The sequence below is a fragment of the Crocuta crocuta genome, unplaced genomic scaffold, assembly GCF_008692635.1.
Source record: "Crocuta crocuta isolate KB4526 unplaced genomic scaffold, BGI_CrCroc_1.0 scaffold115, whole genome shotgun sequence".
Lineage (NCBI taxonomy): Eukaryota > Metazoa > Chordata > Mammalia > Carnivora > Hyaenidae > Crocuta > Crocuta crocuta.
The window spans coordinates 2113121-2130071 of NW_027530575.1; positions in this window are offsets into that span (position 1 = coordinate 2113121).

Sequence of the window (16951 nt, forward strand, 5' to 3'; positions counted from 1 at the left end):
ACTTTAACACCCATCTATCAAAGGATAGATGACCCAATCAGGACATCAACAAGGAGACAATGACTTTGAATGATACAGTGGACCAAATGGATTTAACAGATATACTTAAAATATTCCATTCTAGGGGCGCCTGGGTGGCTCAGTCGGTTGAGCGTCCGACTATGGCTCAGGTCATGGTCTCACAGTTCGTGGGTTCGAGCCCCGCATCGGGCTCTGTGCTGACAGCTCAGAGCCTGGAGCCTGTTTCAGATTTTGTGTCTCCCTCTCTCTCTGATCCTCCCCTGCTCACGCTGTCTCTATCTCTCTCTCAAAAATAAATAAAATATTTTTTAAAAAAAGAATATTCCATCCTAAAACAGTGGAATGCACATTATTTTCAAGTGCACATGGAACATTTGCCAGAACAGATCACATATTAGGCCATAAAACAAGCCTCAACAAATTCAAAAAGACTGAAATCATACCATCATACCATGCATATCGTTTCCAGTAACATCGCTATGAAACTGGAAATCAACCACAAGAAAAAGTCTGGAAACACCTGAAATACATGGAGGTTAAATAACATGCTGCTAAACAGTGAATAAATCAACCAAGAAATAAAAGATGAAATTAAAAACTACATGGGGACAAATAATAATGAAACAGAAATTTCCAAAATCTTTGGGATGTAGTAAAAGTGGTTCTATGAAGTAAGTTTATAGCAACACAGGCCTATATCAAAAAGCAAGAAAAATCACAAAGAAACAACCTAACTATGCCTAAAGGAGCTAGAAAAGAAAGAACAAACAAAACCCAAAACCAATAGAAGGAAAGCAATAACAAAGAGTAGAGTGGAAATAAATGAAATGGAAACAGAAATAAAAACAAAAACAAAACAAAAACACAAAGAAAACAATAGAATAGATCAATGAAATCAGGAGCTAGCTCTTTGAAAACATCAACAAAATTATGTTTTTAGGCAGAATCATCAAAAAAGGGGTGGGGATAAAATTCAATGAACAAATCAGAAATAAAAGAGGACAAATAACAACTCACATTATAGAACTACAAAGGATTGTAAGTGAATATTATGAAAAATTATATGCCAACAAATTGGATAACCTGGAAGAAATGGATAAATTCCTAAAACATAACTTCCTCAAACAGAATCAGGAATAAACAGAAAAGTTGAACAGGCCAGTTACCAGCAATGAAATTAAATAAGTAATCAAAAAACTTGCAACAAACAAAAGGCCAGGCCAGAAGGCTTCATAGGTGAGTTCTAAAAAACATTTAAAGAAGAGTTAATACCTATTCTGCAACTATTCCATAAAAACAGCAGAGGAAAGAAAGCATCTAAATTTATTCTTGAAGCCTGCGTGACTTTGATACAAAAACTAGATAGAGACACCAGAAAAACAGAATTACAGGCCAATATCTCCCAAAATATAGACGTAAAAATCTTCCACAAAATATTAGCAAACCAAATCCAACAATACATTAAAAAAAATCATTCACCACAATCAAGGATACGAGGATGGTACAATATTACAAAATCAAATAATGTGATACAGCGCATCGACAAGACAAAGTATAAAAATCTTATGATCGGGGCACCTGGGTGGCTCAGCTGGTTAAGCGTACTACTTCGGCTCAGGTCATGATCTCACGTTTTCTGGGCTCAAGCCCCGCGTAGGGCTCTGAGCTGACTGCCCGCTCAGAGCCTGGAGCCTGTTTCAGATTCTGTGTCTCCCTCTCTCTCTGACCCTCCCCTGCTAATACTGTCTCTCTCTCTCTCTCTCTCTCAGAAATGAATAAAACATTTAAAAAAAATCTTATGATCGTTTCAATAGATACAGAGAAAGGATTTAACAAAGTACAACATCCATTTATGATAAAAGCTCTTAACAAAGTCTGTTTTGAGGGAATATACATCAACACAATAAAGGTTTCGTATGAAAAAAACACACAGGTAACATAACATTCAATGCTGAAAAACAGACATTTCTCTTAAGATCCGGAGCAAGACAATAAAAGACACTTTTATTCAACGTGGTACTGGAAGTTGCACCCACAGCAATCAGACAAGACACAGAAATAAAAGACATCCAAGTTGGTAAGGAAGAAGTAAAATGTTCACTATTTGCAGATGACATGATGTGATGTATACAAAACCCTGAAGACTCCAATAAAAACTGCTAGAACTGATAAATGAATTCAGTAAAATTGCAGGATACAAAAATCAACATACAGAAACCTGTTGCATTTCTATATACTGACAATAAAATAGCAGATAGGGAAATTAAGAAAACAGTCCCATTTACAATTGCACCAAAACTAATAAAATACCTAGGAATAAACTTAACCAAGGAGGTGAAAGATCTGTCCTATAAAGATCTGAAAGATCTAAAAAGTATAAGATATTTTTGAAGGAAATTAAAGATAACACAAACAAATGGAAAGATATTTCATACTCATGGATTAGAAGAACAAATATTGTTAAAATTTTCATACTACCCAAAGGAATCTACAGGTTTAATGCAATCCCTATCAAAATACCAACAGCATTTTTCACAGAACTAGAACAAATGCTCCTAAAGTTCGTATGTAACCACAAACAATCCTGAATAGCCGAAACAATCTTGGAAAAGGAGAACAAAACTGGAGATATTACAACCCAGGTTTCAAGTTATATTACAAAGGTGTAGTATTGAAAACATGGTACTGGCACAAAAATACACACATAGATCAACAGAGTAATTGTAGCAGAAAATTCACTTGACAATATTCAACATGAATTTATGATAAAAACACTCAACAAATTAGCAATAGAAGGGAACTTCTTCAGCCTATTAAAAGACATCTACAAAAAGCCAAACACAAAAACAAAAAACAAACCCAGAAAATATATTTAATGTTGAAAGATTGAATACTTTCACACCAGGATAAGAAACAAGACAGGGAAGTCTGTTCTTTGCCACTTCTCTTCAACACTGAATGAGAGGTCCTAGTCTGTGACATTAGGCAAGACAATGAGATAAAATCCATCTAGAGTGGAAAGGGAGAAACAAAACTATAGATGCAAATAACATGATTGTATATGTGTATACATATATACACACACATATGTGTATACATATATGCATCAAACATATGTATGTAAAATACTAGGAAATCCACAAAAATATAAAGAACTAATAACTGAGTTCAATATGGTGTATGTTATAAGACTGATATGCAAAAATTAATTGTATTTTTACACAATAGCAAAGAACATTCCAAAAATGAAATTAGGGAAAACCTTATATTTATAATAACATCCAAAAGTTAACTAGAAATAAATTTAAGCAGGAAAAGTTATATACTGAAAAGTACAAAACATTGTTGAAGGAAATTAAAGATCCACATAATGGAATGTCATTTCATATATATGAATAAGAAGACTTAATACTGTTATTGCTGAATCTACAGATTCAGGGCAATTTCTATGAAGATCTCAGCTGACATCTTTTTCTAAAATGATAATCTGATCCTTGTACTCATATCTATACTCATAGAACCCAGAAGAATCAAAATAAGGTTGAAAAGAAGAAAAAGGTGGAGGACTCACATTTTACGATTTCTAACATACTAATCAAGACAGTATGATTTGGGCAGAAGAACAGACAGATTAATGGAATAGAACAGAATTTCCAGATGTAACCTCTCATATCTACAGTTAACTTATTGTTTGACAAGGAAGACAACACATTTCCATGGGGAAAGAGTGGTTAATTCTATTTTAAGAATAGCTAAAATTTTTGAGGATATCCCATCCTGTATGCTCCTTTGAGTAACTGCACGGCTGCTCATTTTCACAGCTGCCATAATTACAAAGCTGTTGCTATGTAAGGCTATTGTGGATCTGGGCAGAAGCAGTTATGAATAGAGCAAGTTAAAAAGCCACAAACTGTTGTTTTTACCAAGGTTCAGCAGTTTTCCTTGAATAAGCACTTGTAAGATTATCACAAGCCATAGTTACAGCCTTGATATGTGAGTGAGGATTCTCATAACTCAGATGAATTCCAGGTCAAAGTCAAAGAATATGGTGATCTTGATAGCATTAGTCTAGAGATCAAATAAAGATTATACAAAAGATGGTAAGTACCTGAAAGCATGTGTTTAAAGATTCTCCAGAAAGGAGAAGCTGCTGTATAGCAAGCAGCTGAGAATCAGGGTTGAGCCAGTTGAGTAGCTAGGAAAATTTTGGCAAAGTAATATCAACAGTCTAGTAGTTTCCAAATATGTTTGGGAACTCTTAAGTTTGTTTCTTCCAGGTAGAGGGATGAAGAATAAAATAGTATTTCTTATATTTATTATTTCATTTAATACACAGTGAACACATGCTGTATGTTATGCATTATAAGAGATATATATTCAGCAAAAACGTCAGATCTTTTTGTTTTGAACTCTATATTAATATCTATTGGATATTTTCAATAATATCAACTGGATATTGGATAGTTAGATCTCAAATATACTTAAAACCTTCTCAAAATTTGCTTCTTCTCCTGCAATCTTTTAGCTACCATCCATTCTGTTGGTACACTCACAAACCTCATTCACTCTCTGGCCTCACCTAATTAATCATGAAGTATATTTAAGGGCTTTGCCCCGATATCTCTTAAAACTGTCCATGTCTTCATCATCTTTAGTTCAGGGCACTCAAGTCTCTGGTTTATCTGATACATTAAATATAATCTTGCCTATACCAATTCCAACATACTATCACAATCAGAGTGGTATAATAGAATACAAATATAAATAATAATGTGAAACTTTTGAATTTGTACTGATCAAGGTTTCTAAAAAAAATCTTTATTGACATTTGGACTAGATCATTATTATTTGTGTATCCTCTCCTTTGTTAGATGTTTAGCAGCAGCATCGGTTTCTATCTACTCAATATGAAATCAGTAGCACAGTCATCTCCACAGTCTTGAGAAACAAAAATGTCTCTAGATATTGCCAAATGTTCCCTGCTGCAGGCAAAATTGCTCCTCATTAAGAATCACTCCTCTAGACAAGTTATTTCACATCCCTGAAAATGGCATATATGAATCTTCTTAATCAGGTACCTTTCACCAATTAGAGATCTGACTACCTTTCTGTCCTCATTTACTGCAGGATTACTTGTCTGATTTAATGTCTTTGAGGAGAGGGACAACTGGTATCTTGCTTATCATAAAGTTCCAAACATATAACTTGTGTAGAAATAATCCCAAATCAATTTAGTACTGGTTCCCTAGCAATACAATCAATGTAAGTTCCTGCCTATTGGATGAACCTTGTAATGATTCCCTGCCCTATTAAGGAGATCTTCATGCACTGAAAAACTGTGATTTATACATGTAAAGAATTTTAACACAGAATGCTGAAACTGACATCAAAGACCTTTCCTATATAGGTGAAGGCAGCTTTACCTAGATAGAAGATAATACTGGTTTAAAATTTTATATCATAGAGGCACCTGGGTGGTTCAGTCAGCCTGCCTCCTGATATTTCAGCTGATGGTTCTCATTGTTCATTGCTACAAGCCACACCTTGGGCTCTGTGCTGACAGCATGGAACCTGCTGAGGATTCTCTCTCTCCTTCTCTCTCTGCCCCTCCCTCTCTCACTCTCTTTGTTTCTAAAAATAAATAAATATTTCAAAAATCTATCTCATAAATGAACAAATTGAGACCTATAAATATCAGGTAAATTGTTCTTTGTCCCTCACATTATTACTGGACTATTTGAGGCCCTGTTCACTTGAATAGTAAGATAGTACTATTTAAACTAAATCAAAAAGGTTTTGAGACAATAGAGAAACAATAATTGGGAACTTCTCAATAAAGTAAAATATCTCTGCACAGCTTAAGCGGTCCCCCCAAATTATATTGCATTATACTCCAATCTGGTAAACCATGGTTTATTCATCAGGTAAGATAAAATAATTTTGAAGTATACTCTGTTTGGAGTGGATAATATTATTTTGAACATTTTGTTTAAAATATTCAACAGGGGTGTAGGTATGGCTCAGTCAATTAAGCATCCAACTTCAGCTCAGGTGATGATGTCTTAGTTCATGAATTTGAGACCCACACTGGATTCTCTGCTGTCAGAGGAAAGCTTGCTTTGGATCTTTTGTCCCCCTCTCTCTGCTCCTCCCCTGCTTGGGCTCTCTCTCTCTCTCAAAAGTGAATAAAGATTTAAAAATAATTAATAAAATATTCATCAAAGATTGCTAAAATAAAAAAAATATTTTGGCCCTTTTCAGGAATTTGGATATCAACTTTCAGGAAAATAGCTTCCTTAGAGATTATAAGATGTTCTTTGAACAAGGATAAAAAACAAAATTTCATTTACCTTGTGGTTCAAATGAACAACTATGATAGTCAACTTTTGGAAAATATAAATTATTTAAGTTATAAATTGTGAAAAGAAATAAAGCTTTATAACTCATAATAGCTTAGAGCAAGTTAACTAATAAATATATGTTAAAAATTGTAATTTATCCATCATGTAAAATAAAGTCTAGTTTTCCACAAGTAAGCTTACAATACCAGTAGTTATATGAATGCTTGATGTTAAAAGACAGTACTGACACCATGGCAAAGTCCTTGCTGAGGCTAATTTATGGATACAAGGTAGGAGGTGTTAAACTGTAAAGCATCTGGAGACTCATGATGCCATGGCAACACATTTTTTTTTAATTCACAATAGACCTAATATAATTCTCTCCTCACAAAGAATTCAGTTGTCTGAAAATTAAGAGATCTTTAATTTTAATACTTCTTAACTTTCCCACTGGACCCTCTTAATTTTTGCTATTCTTTTGTGAATAATTTCTTAAGGCCATAAAAGGAGGAATGGTAATAATTGCAATAAAATATTAGTGCTAGATCTTTTTTAGTCATACCAAACACTGCTATTTTAATATTTTGGAATTTATGTGTGATATATTGTATATTTTAGTTTTGCATAGTAGTATCAGGAACTTAAAATATTTTTGGAAAGAATAAAAGTTAAGTAAATTATTTAATTAATGAACAAATACCACTTACCAAAAATCTATTTAGGGTAGGCACTATGCTATACTGCATATAGCTGACATTTGTTGACTAATTTTCTTTGGCACCTGGTGAGTGCTTTATGTTAATTATCAAACCCAGTCCTCAGAACACTCTAAAGTGGGTTTAACTGACCTCATTTTTTTTCTGATTAAAAGAAAACTGAAAAGAGGACCTCAAAAAGACTAAATCACTCTCCATTATTACACAACCTATAAGAAATAAATTAGGATGCAAATTTTATTTTTCCTTCTTCATGACGACTACATCCTAGCCTTTTCTACTACAATACATTGCTTCTGAGTGAGTAAATGAAAAAAAGAATCAATCAGCATTCCTTTTTTAAAGTTTATTTTGTATTTTGAGAGAAAGAGAGGGAGAGAGAGAGAGGAGAGAATAAGAGAGAATGAGTGGGGGAAGGAGCAAAGGGGGAGAGAGAGAGCAGATACCATGCTGTTAGCAAGGAGGCCTACTTGGCTCAAACTCACAAACCTTGAGATCATGACCTGAGCTGAAATCAAGAGTCAGACACTAACAGACTGAGACACTCAGGCACCCCAACATTCTTGACTTTACCAAAGAATACCTTCTAGAACACCTTTATTTTGTATGAGTTAATTACTCAACCTCCTATTTTAGTATGATATGTAGAATAATGCTTCTTCCCTATGTAGATGTCTTTGTCTTAATTCTTAGAGTCTGTGAATATGACATGTTACATTGAAAGGATAATTATTGCAGATGGAGGTAGGATTACTAATCACCTGCATTTAAAACAGGGAGATTATCTTGGATTATCAAGATAGGACTAATGTGACCATAAATTTCCTTAAAAGTGGAAGAGCCAGATAGAATGCGAGAAGTAATGAAATGTCATAAGAAATGACTCACTGTTGCTGGTTTTGAAGATGGAGGAAAGGCATCAAGAATCAAGAAATGTGTGTGACCTCTACAAACTGGAAAAGATCAGGAATGGATTCTACTCTACAACCTCCAGTAGGAACACAGTCCTGCTGATACCTAGATTTTAACTCAGTGAGACCCACGTTGAACTTCTGACCTATTAAGAAACTGAAATTTGTTTGTTTTAATTAAACCATTAAATAATTTGTTACAGCAGCATCAGAAGATTAATACAGTTAAGCTTTGTATATATTAGTTGTTTTGCTTTGATAAAGTATATGATTATTTTTAAAATAAGGAAAACATATTCTCTGTTTTGCTTATTGTCTTAGGATAAGTTGGCATATATTCTAAGTGGGTGATTATAAAGCCTAAAAACAGAGTTCTGACTCTTCGAGGGGATCTAGCAGAACCAAAGATGGTTGGACACCTCAGTCAAATACATTCTAAAGAAAAAATTATTATATTCAATGAAAGTATTGTCATTGAATGATAAGTCCTAAAGTTTCAGACTTGTCGAAGTATGGTTTCCAAAATTTAAAAGCATGACTTTTATAAGAATATAGACTAAACATATGCCAAATATTTTTTTCAATTCATTAATAAGAATTTGAAAGCATTTGGAGGGAGTGAATAATATACTTTTAGAAACAAATATTAGAATCTGATTACTAGGTTACATATAAAATCGTTGGTAATCTCCTACAAAGCAATAAAATTGAGACTTTAGAATTACCTTTTTGATGGGGCAGAAATTTTTTAATAGTGAAAGGTACACTCATTATTTTTTTTTCTTTTTAAATTTGGAGTTTGATCTTGGGAGGCATAGTCAAGAGAGTTACCTATAGAGACTTGGTCACTTGATTAAGCATGATTGTAATCAGGGAGAAAAAATAGTTTGATTCCTTTTTAATCAAAGTGGCAATATATTTTTAAATAAACACAGAAAATAACACAAATTAAGAAATCTTAGCTCTTTCACAATCAAGGGCATGGCAAAGTCAGCAGAAGATAAGAAATTATTCTTGTGAGACATGAAATGTCTCTGTAAAGATTGTGCACAAAATAGCAAATGAATTGTTACTACCACTTGTTAAGGTAGAGCTAATGACTAAGATCACTTTTTCTCAGAGAGAAAACGAAATTCTAGTTTTGCATAAACTAGGTTTAGTAAAGAACTTGCAAGTTCCCTCTTGCTTTTTAAGTTATCTTATGAATAAGCACATGAAACCTTGTTAAACACACACACACTTTTGCTGCTATTAGACTTATTTTCAGTTACTATAAAGTGAGGCAAATAATTTACTTTCTGCAAACTATAATTTTCTGTATCTATTTAAATATTGTCTTTTTGTGTCCTCTTTTATATTGTGAAACAACCAGACACTTTACTTTAGGACACAACTAGGCTCATTTTTAAACTGATAATCAAAACTCATTCCATTCTATTCATAAAAAGTTGTACTTTTCTGGTTAGGTTTAGGGTTAAGGTTAGGGTTAGTGAAAAAAAAAGTTGTACTTTTCTGCCATTTCCCTTCTAGTATACTCTTAACATATGTTAACTAGGTTTTTAATTGAATTTTATCTCAAATTCAAACATCTCCATTTGTAACTTACCAGATAAATAGAAACCTGTAGTGTTATTAAATAAAACAATCATTAAAATTATGCAAAGATACCCCTTATTTCTGCTTTACGTAGATAATCCTCCAGAATGTATTATGCAACAGTGTCTTTCACATATGTATTTTGTTGTGATCATGGTGGTGATTGGTATTTGCTCTATGCTATAGTCCAAATAAACTTCTTAATGATAATTCAAAAAGACATACTACTCAGATAAGTTACTTAAGGTTTCCCTTCTTCAGTATTGTTCTAATTTTAGTCAAATACTTTAGCATGCAATAATGCCTTGGTAAATGGACTGCCCCTGCGTGCTTTTTGTGTTTTTGATACAAGCATGTTAGCTCTCTTATCACACTTGATGCTCCCTCAGTTTTTTTTCCTTGATCTAGGAAACTTCTGTCTATATTAATCTTAGTGTTTATTTTTTAAGTGTCTTATTTTTTAATATAGCATATTGAGGAAAAAATTGACTCTGAAACCATGTGTATAAATTTGAATCTTGTCTTTATCATGTGATTTAGACTTCTACTTATCAGTCTCCTCATGAGTAAAAAGGGTATAATAATACAATCTATCTGGCTGGGACGCCATCAAAATAAAAAAATAAATAAACACATGTAATGGATGTTCTACAGTGTCTGATATTTAAGAAGAACTTTATGGGTAGCTATTATTAATCCTACATCTTAAAGGCTGCGTAAAATTGAGATATCTTAAAACAATGAAAATAACCATCTGAGAGAAGTTTTATAGTGTTGTTTGTACTACATCCTCAGTTTTCAAAAAGGCAAATTACTGAAGAAAACATTTTCACAAGATTAGTTAAGAGGATGTCAGAAGAAAGGGTTTAAATATATATGTATGGGGTGCCTGGGTGACTCAGTCGGTTAAGTGTTCAACTTTGGCTCAGGTCATGATCTCACAGTTCATAATTTCAAGTGCCAAGTCGCACTCTGTGCTGACAGCTTGGAGCCTGGTTCAGATTCTGTGTCTCCCTGTCTCTCTGCCCTTCCCCTGCTTGTGCTTTGTCTGTATCTTTCTCAAACATAAATAAACATTAAAAATTTTTTAAAAAATATGTATGTAGTTACTACATTGGGAGAGAATTAACAGAAACTTACAAGGTGAAAACAAAAATTGATTATCTATTGACTCAAAATTAAAAACAGAAATAAGAACTCAGGCAATAGTTAATGGCTAACTTTAGGCAAAATTATCTGTGTATTTATATTTTTCAGGAGCAGTAAGAAAGAGAGTGAGAGCATGAGATGCAATATCAAACATTACTAAAAGAGAAACAAAATTAGTCCAGGGATCTATTGAAAAGAAGAAAACAGAAGGCAAGAATTCAGATTGGACCTCAGTAGGGATCTGAACTCAAGTGTAAAAGATTTCCCAGATGTTGTACCCCAGCATCCTGATATTATTTTCTTTGGGACTTCTGATATATTTAATCTCCTTAATCCTCCACTTTCTATGGATATCCCCATCCATTTCTTTGACCAAACAGATATTCAAATTTCTCCAAGGATACCATGTCATTCTTCATAGGACACAACACTTCTCTACTATAAAAGAAAGGGTGGTTGGCTGCTATAAATTCTTGGATATTAATAATTATCATCAGTGATTTCTAATCTTACACTTTCAAAAGTATTCATTTATGTTACTCTCTCTTAATTAATCTCTTGTACCAGCTACCATGATAATGCAAAACCTTGAATGAACACTTTTTGTTGTTTTCTTTTTCTACCTTGGTCATAGACTTCAGTTTTCTCACTATTCATCTGTACCTAAAATGGCTTTGTAATTCCTTGAACTCCTTAATTTAAATAACTTTTACATACTCCACATTTTACTTACAGGCCTATACAAGAACTGTCTAGTTCACCTCTTCAATAAAAATATGGCTCTTCTAAAATGCAGTGCACATCTGATGTCTGCAGAGTTCAAAGCAAAAGCATGCGGACTTGAAATTTTGTTGTAACTCTATAGGTTTTCTACGAGAACAACAGAGCATGCCTTTACTTTACATCATTAATGCACACATAAAATTCTTTCCTTCCTCCTCCAAGAACATATAAGTTCTTACTTAAAAAGAGTATATAATGAATCTCTTTAAAGAAAAAAAAATCTAATGTATTAATAACAAGTTAAAATTATTTAAAAAAAACTACAAATAGAAAACAAGTGCTTTATCATAGCTAGTCATCTCTTTCTTGGGAATGTATCATTATTTCCCATCTTACTGATTTTCTCCATTTATGACCATCATCACTTGAGGCTTCAATTATTGCAATGATTTTTAATGAGTCTGACTTTAATTCTTCTATTTTCTAATATACATTAAGCACTAAAACTTCTTTAACTTCTTAAAATAACACAATAATGTAATTTTTGTGTTAAAATATTTATAAAAATTGATAATATCTTATATCATTTATTCATTCAACAAACATTTAATGCTTATTATGGTCTATTCCTACTCTTGGTCACATAGAAACAATAATATCCAACCATGAAATTTCTTTAATATTATAAACTTTAAATTTTAATTTTTAAATGTAGAGAGTAAGGTGATGAAGAGTGATAGTGTAAAAGCTATTCTGCAATGGTGGCCGGAAAAAAGCCTTCTAAACTCCTAATGTTCTAGTCAGTTTATCTAAAAGAGTCAACTAAGAACTGACTGGAAGCAAAGAATTCTAGACAATTGCAAAAAATAGTGTGAAGATTCCAGGGCAAAAACAAACTTTGAGGCTCTGGAAGGCAGAGATGATCTGTTCTGCCACAGAGTGAGGAAGATACTGGTAAAAGATGAGTTGGGAGAGGAAGGCAGGGCCAGATGGTGTCAGAGGGCCATGAAAAAGGCTTTGTATTTCATTTTAAGTGATACTTTTGGAATTAAGATTATCCTGATTGAAGGGGTGCCTGGGTGGCTCAGTCAGTTGAGAGTCCCACTTTGGCTCAGGTCACAATCTCAGGTTCGTGGGTTCAAGCCCCGCATAGGGCTCTGTGCTGACAGCTCAGAATTCAGAATCCTCTGCATTCATCCTCAGTGATAAAAAACTCCAAGATATCCTCACATAATTCTCACACTTCTCCTAACCCTTTTGTTTTACTGATACGTGGCTACTCTTTGATGATGCTTTTTCCCCAGTGACACAAAAAAGCAGGAGACATTTATTTCTCTGACACCATATATTTTTTGGAGAAGAGGCCTCTTTCTTAGGATTATTTATGGTTCATAGTCTTCCTATAAACTTCTATCATCCTTCTTGGTGAGTTCAGCTTCTAGTTTAATGATCTTCTCAAAACATATTTGCATCCATCTTCCTCTTCAACCTTAGTAATGTCTAGGTGACTATTACTATAATCCATTAAATTGGTTTCTCTACTGTCTTATTTTCTCTTTGTTAGTCCTTCTATTTTTTACAGATCATCTTGAGTATTCCTTTCATATCCCAAACAGATCATAGGAATGCCTCTCTTGAAATTTTTACAGGATTATGCTTAGTATTACTTATAATAATATTTAACTTTATGCCTTATTTTAACCAAGCCTTGCAAGACCCAGCAATTCCAAACTCTTAAACTGACCTGATGACTCTTAATATGTATAATTATAATATGTATATTATAAACATGAATGTGTATGTATGTGTGGGCATATTCTGTGTATATATACACATACAGAAACCCTTAGTATCAATATGACACAGCATCCACTGATAGACACATAGACACCTACCTAGTATATAATTGACACTTGAATAATATTTGGGAGTGAATGCAGACATGAATTATTTCTTTCTTTCATTGTACTGTCTTCCAGATTTTCTCTTACAACCTAAGTTTTATTGTACAAGTCTCATTTCAAATTCTACTTGATTCAGAAAGTTATTCTGGCTTCTACATTTAGAATTTTCTTTATTGTTCTGCTACACACTGTGTCATTAATTTACCACATAATAGTTTTGTTTCTTTGTTGTGTTACTATGTTTGGGTGTATGGCAAGTATTTAAACAATTATCAGTATTAGGAGATTGTTAAGACCAATGTTGTCATTTACAGTTCTTTACCTTTATAGTCACAGTGAGGCTTCCATCTCCACTCAGTGCTTCAAGATCTTTTACAATCACAGGGATCTAAATAATATTTTTTAAATTTAATTACTTAACTTAATTACTTAATTATTATCTTCATTTTCTGCTTGTGATTTTTTCCATTATAACTTCTAATATAAGAACAGATGAATATATGTATCTTAATCAAATATACCTCTAAATAAATTTCATCTACTGGAGTTTTAACTTGGTTACAGTACCCAAATGATTATAAAGTGCCTATGCTCCCAAATATTATTATAGGTGCTCTTGATTTGACATTTATACTAGGGATGGTTATTAGTGTCAGGAAAATTATTCACAGTTCATAAATAGGAAAACAGAATGCTAGGTGTCTTGCCAGCAGAGTGTTGGTGCTGAAGTGTTAATTGTCTGTTACACAACTCTATAAGGAAAGAAGTTAACTTGTAGATTATTGGCCAGTAAAGATCGAAGTGTTTTTAAACCACTGGGACCAATGACAAAAAAGATTCTAGTTTATGGTCCTGTTGGACATTAACCGGTTTTGTATATAATCCAAAAATCTTTTCCTAATATTTCTTTGTTAAATTGACTAAGTTGTCAAATGTTCTTTTGATTAGTTTTCAGAGCTTGGTTCCATCATTAATTAATGAGTTAAATAAAATCACTAACCTATCTTTATTTTATGCATTTAAATGAAAGTCACAATATTACTCTTTGAAAATTATATTATGAAATTTGGATACTTCTAATGGAATCATGGTTGATACTAGTGTTTTATCAAAGTTTATAGTCATTTTATAAGATAAAATACAGACTGAGCAGAAACCTAATTTAATAATGGTGTTAAAGATACTTTCCTCATGCAAGTTGTAAGAATAAGAGAAAGAAAATCCTGCTATTTAAAAAGCTCCAGCAGTATGAGACAGGTTCTAAGAAGAGTGTGCAATTCATCCTGGGGAGTAAAGAGCTCATTGTTTGGGGAAGCTTTGTTAAAATCTTTTGATTAAACAAAGATAGACAAAGTGTAGTTCTTTTACTGGAAGTGTTTCAGGTGTGTCTCTTTAATTTTCCAAGCTTTTAAATGCAGAAATTCAGCTTGGTATCTTTGTAAAATGCAGATTCCTGTATTGGAAAAATCTACAGATCTCCTCCTGTGTTCCTCCTTTACTTTCACTTAGAACATCTCAACTTCAGTCACTTCTGTTTTGTTTTGTTTTGTTTTGTTTTATTTTCTTCCACAAGATATTCCACAAGCAATTCTCTGCAATACCACCTGGGTGCCTTATGATTTAACTCAATTCTGACATTATCTACCTGGAGATGAGGGCTCAGTCCCACAAAACTATTCCCTACTACAGATGCTGATCATAAGTAATAGGTATTAGGTTACCTACAGCTTCTGTCTGACTTTGCTACAAACTGAAGTTTCCCATGACCTCCTCTCCTTTGAATTTGACTGTTAGAGTAGCTCACAGAATTCAGGTAAACACTTACTTATGTTTACAGGTTAATTAAAGAATATGATAAAGGATGCTAATGAACAGCCAGATGAAGAAATACATAGGGTGAGGCCTGAAAGAGTCCCAAGCACAGGAGCATCTGTCCCCATACAGCTGAGGTGTATCACTCTCTCAGTACATGGATGTGTTCACATATCTGGAAACTCTTTGAACCCCAACTATTAGAATTTTATGATGGTCTCCTCATGTACGCATAATCTTTTTTTTCAGGCAAAAACTAAGTAAACATATATGTTTTTAATTTTTTTTTAATTTAAGTACAGTTGACATACAATAGTAAATTAGTTTCAAGTGTACAGCATTGTGGTTTGGTAATTTTATGCATTACTTAAGGCTCACCATGATAAGTGTAGTCACCATTTATTATCATAATCATTATTACAATATTATTGACTCTGTTCCCTCTATTGTACTTTTCATCTTGATGACTTATTTAAAATTTTTTAAATATTTATTTTTAAGAGAGTTAGCAGGACAGATACAGAGAGAGATAGGGAGACAGAGAATCTGAAGCAGGATCTATGCTGGAAGCACAAAGTCCGATGTGCGGCTTTATCTGGGGCTCAATGTGGGGTCAACATGGGGCTTGAACTCACAAACCATGAGATCATGACGTGAGCTGAAGTTGGAAGCTCAACCAACTAAGGCACCCAGGTGTCCAGATGACTTATTTTTATAAGTAGAGGTTTGTACCTCTTAATCCCCCTCACCTATTTCACTCATCCCCACATATCCCTCCCCTCTGGCATTTATCAGTTTGTTCTGTTTCTGTTTCCGTTTTGTTGTTTATTTATTCTGTAGGTTTCACATGTAAGTAAAATTATCTGCTATTTGTCTATTTGTCTTTCTATGTCTGACTTGTGTCACTTAGCATAATATAATGTGGCTGCAAATACATATATCTATATATATACATATATTTAGAGCCACATGATATATCATTATAGTAGCTGCATTCCTCTAGAACTATAGCGTCTGATAGGTGACTAAATTCACAATGGGATTCAGTGTTACTAATCCCTGAGTGGCTTGAAACCTTTTATGAAACCACTTAATTACATCCACAACAGTATAAATAGTTACTTCAATTAAGGCTTTTAAAAATACAAGTCAAGTGTGCTGTCTTTTGACAGAACCATGACTAATATAAAGAACTGAGATTCAGGTGACCAAAGCATTTCTTAGGAACAATATCTCTAAGAAACCTCTGCACACTTCAGCCTGTTTAAGAAGTTTTTTCTCCTCATATCCATGTTCTAGGATGGATAGCCAAGTAATCTTAATAATGGCAGCTCCAAAATAATGATATTCCTTCAGAGATTACTGATTCTAAGACTATTTTTGGTTTATTATCTTGTATAGATGATAATCATTTTGTTTCAGAATACACACGTACACATACAGAATTTTTCATGAAAATCTGAAAACCTTAGGTATCTCAATTTAACAGAACACTTGCCTAGAATATAGAAATTCATCCAGGAGAAAATAAGTGTTGGCAGAGTAACATAACTTTAGCTCCCCTTGTGTGTGTGTGTGTGTGTGAACATTTAATAACATCAGATTCATTTAAATACATTTAGATAAATATATTAAGACAAACATTTATATTCATGCATAAAAAGCAACCTAAGAAATGTCTAGATAAATTGAAAAAGAAATTATGGTACATTTCTTATCAAATCTGAGATCTCTTTTCTAATAAGAATTTTATGTGTCAATTTCTCAAAGTTGCAATT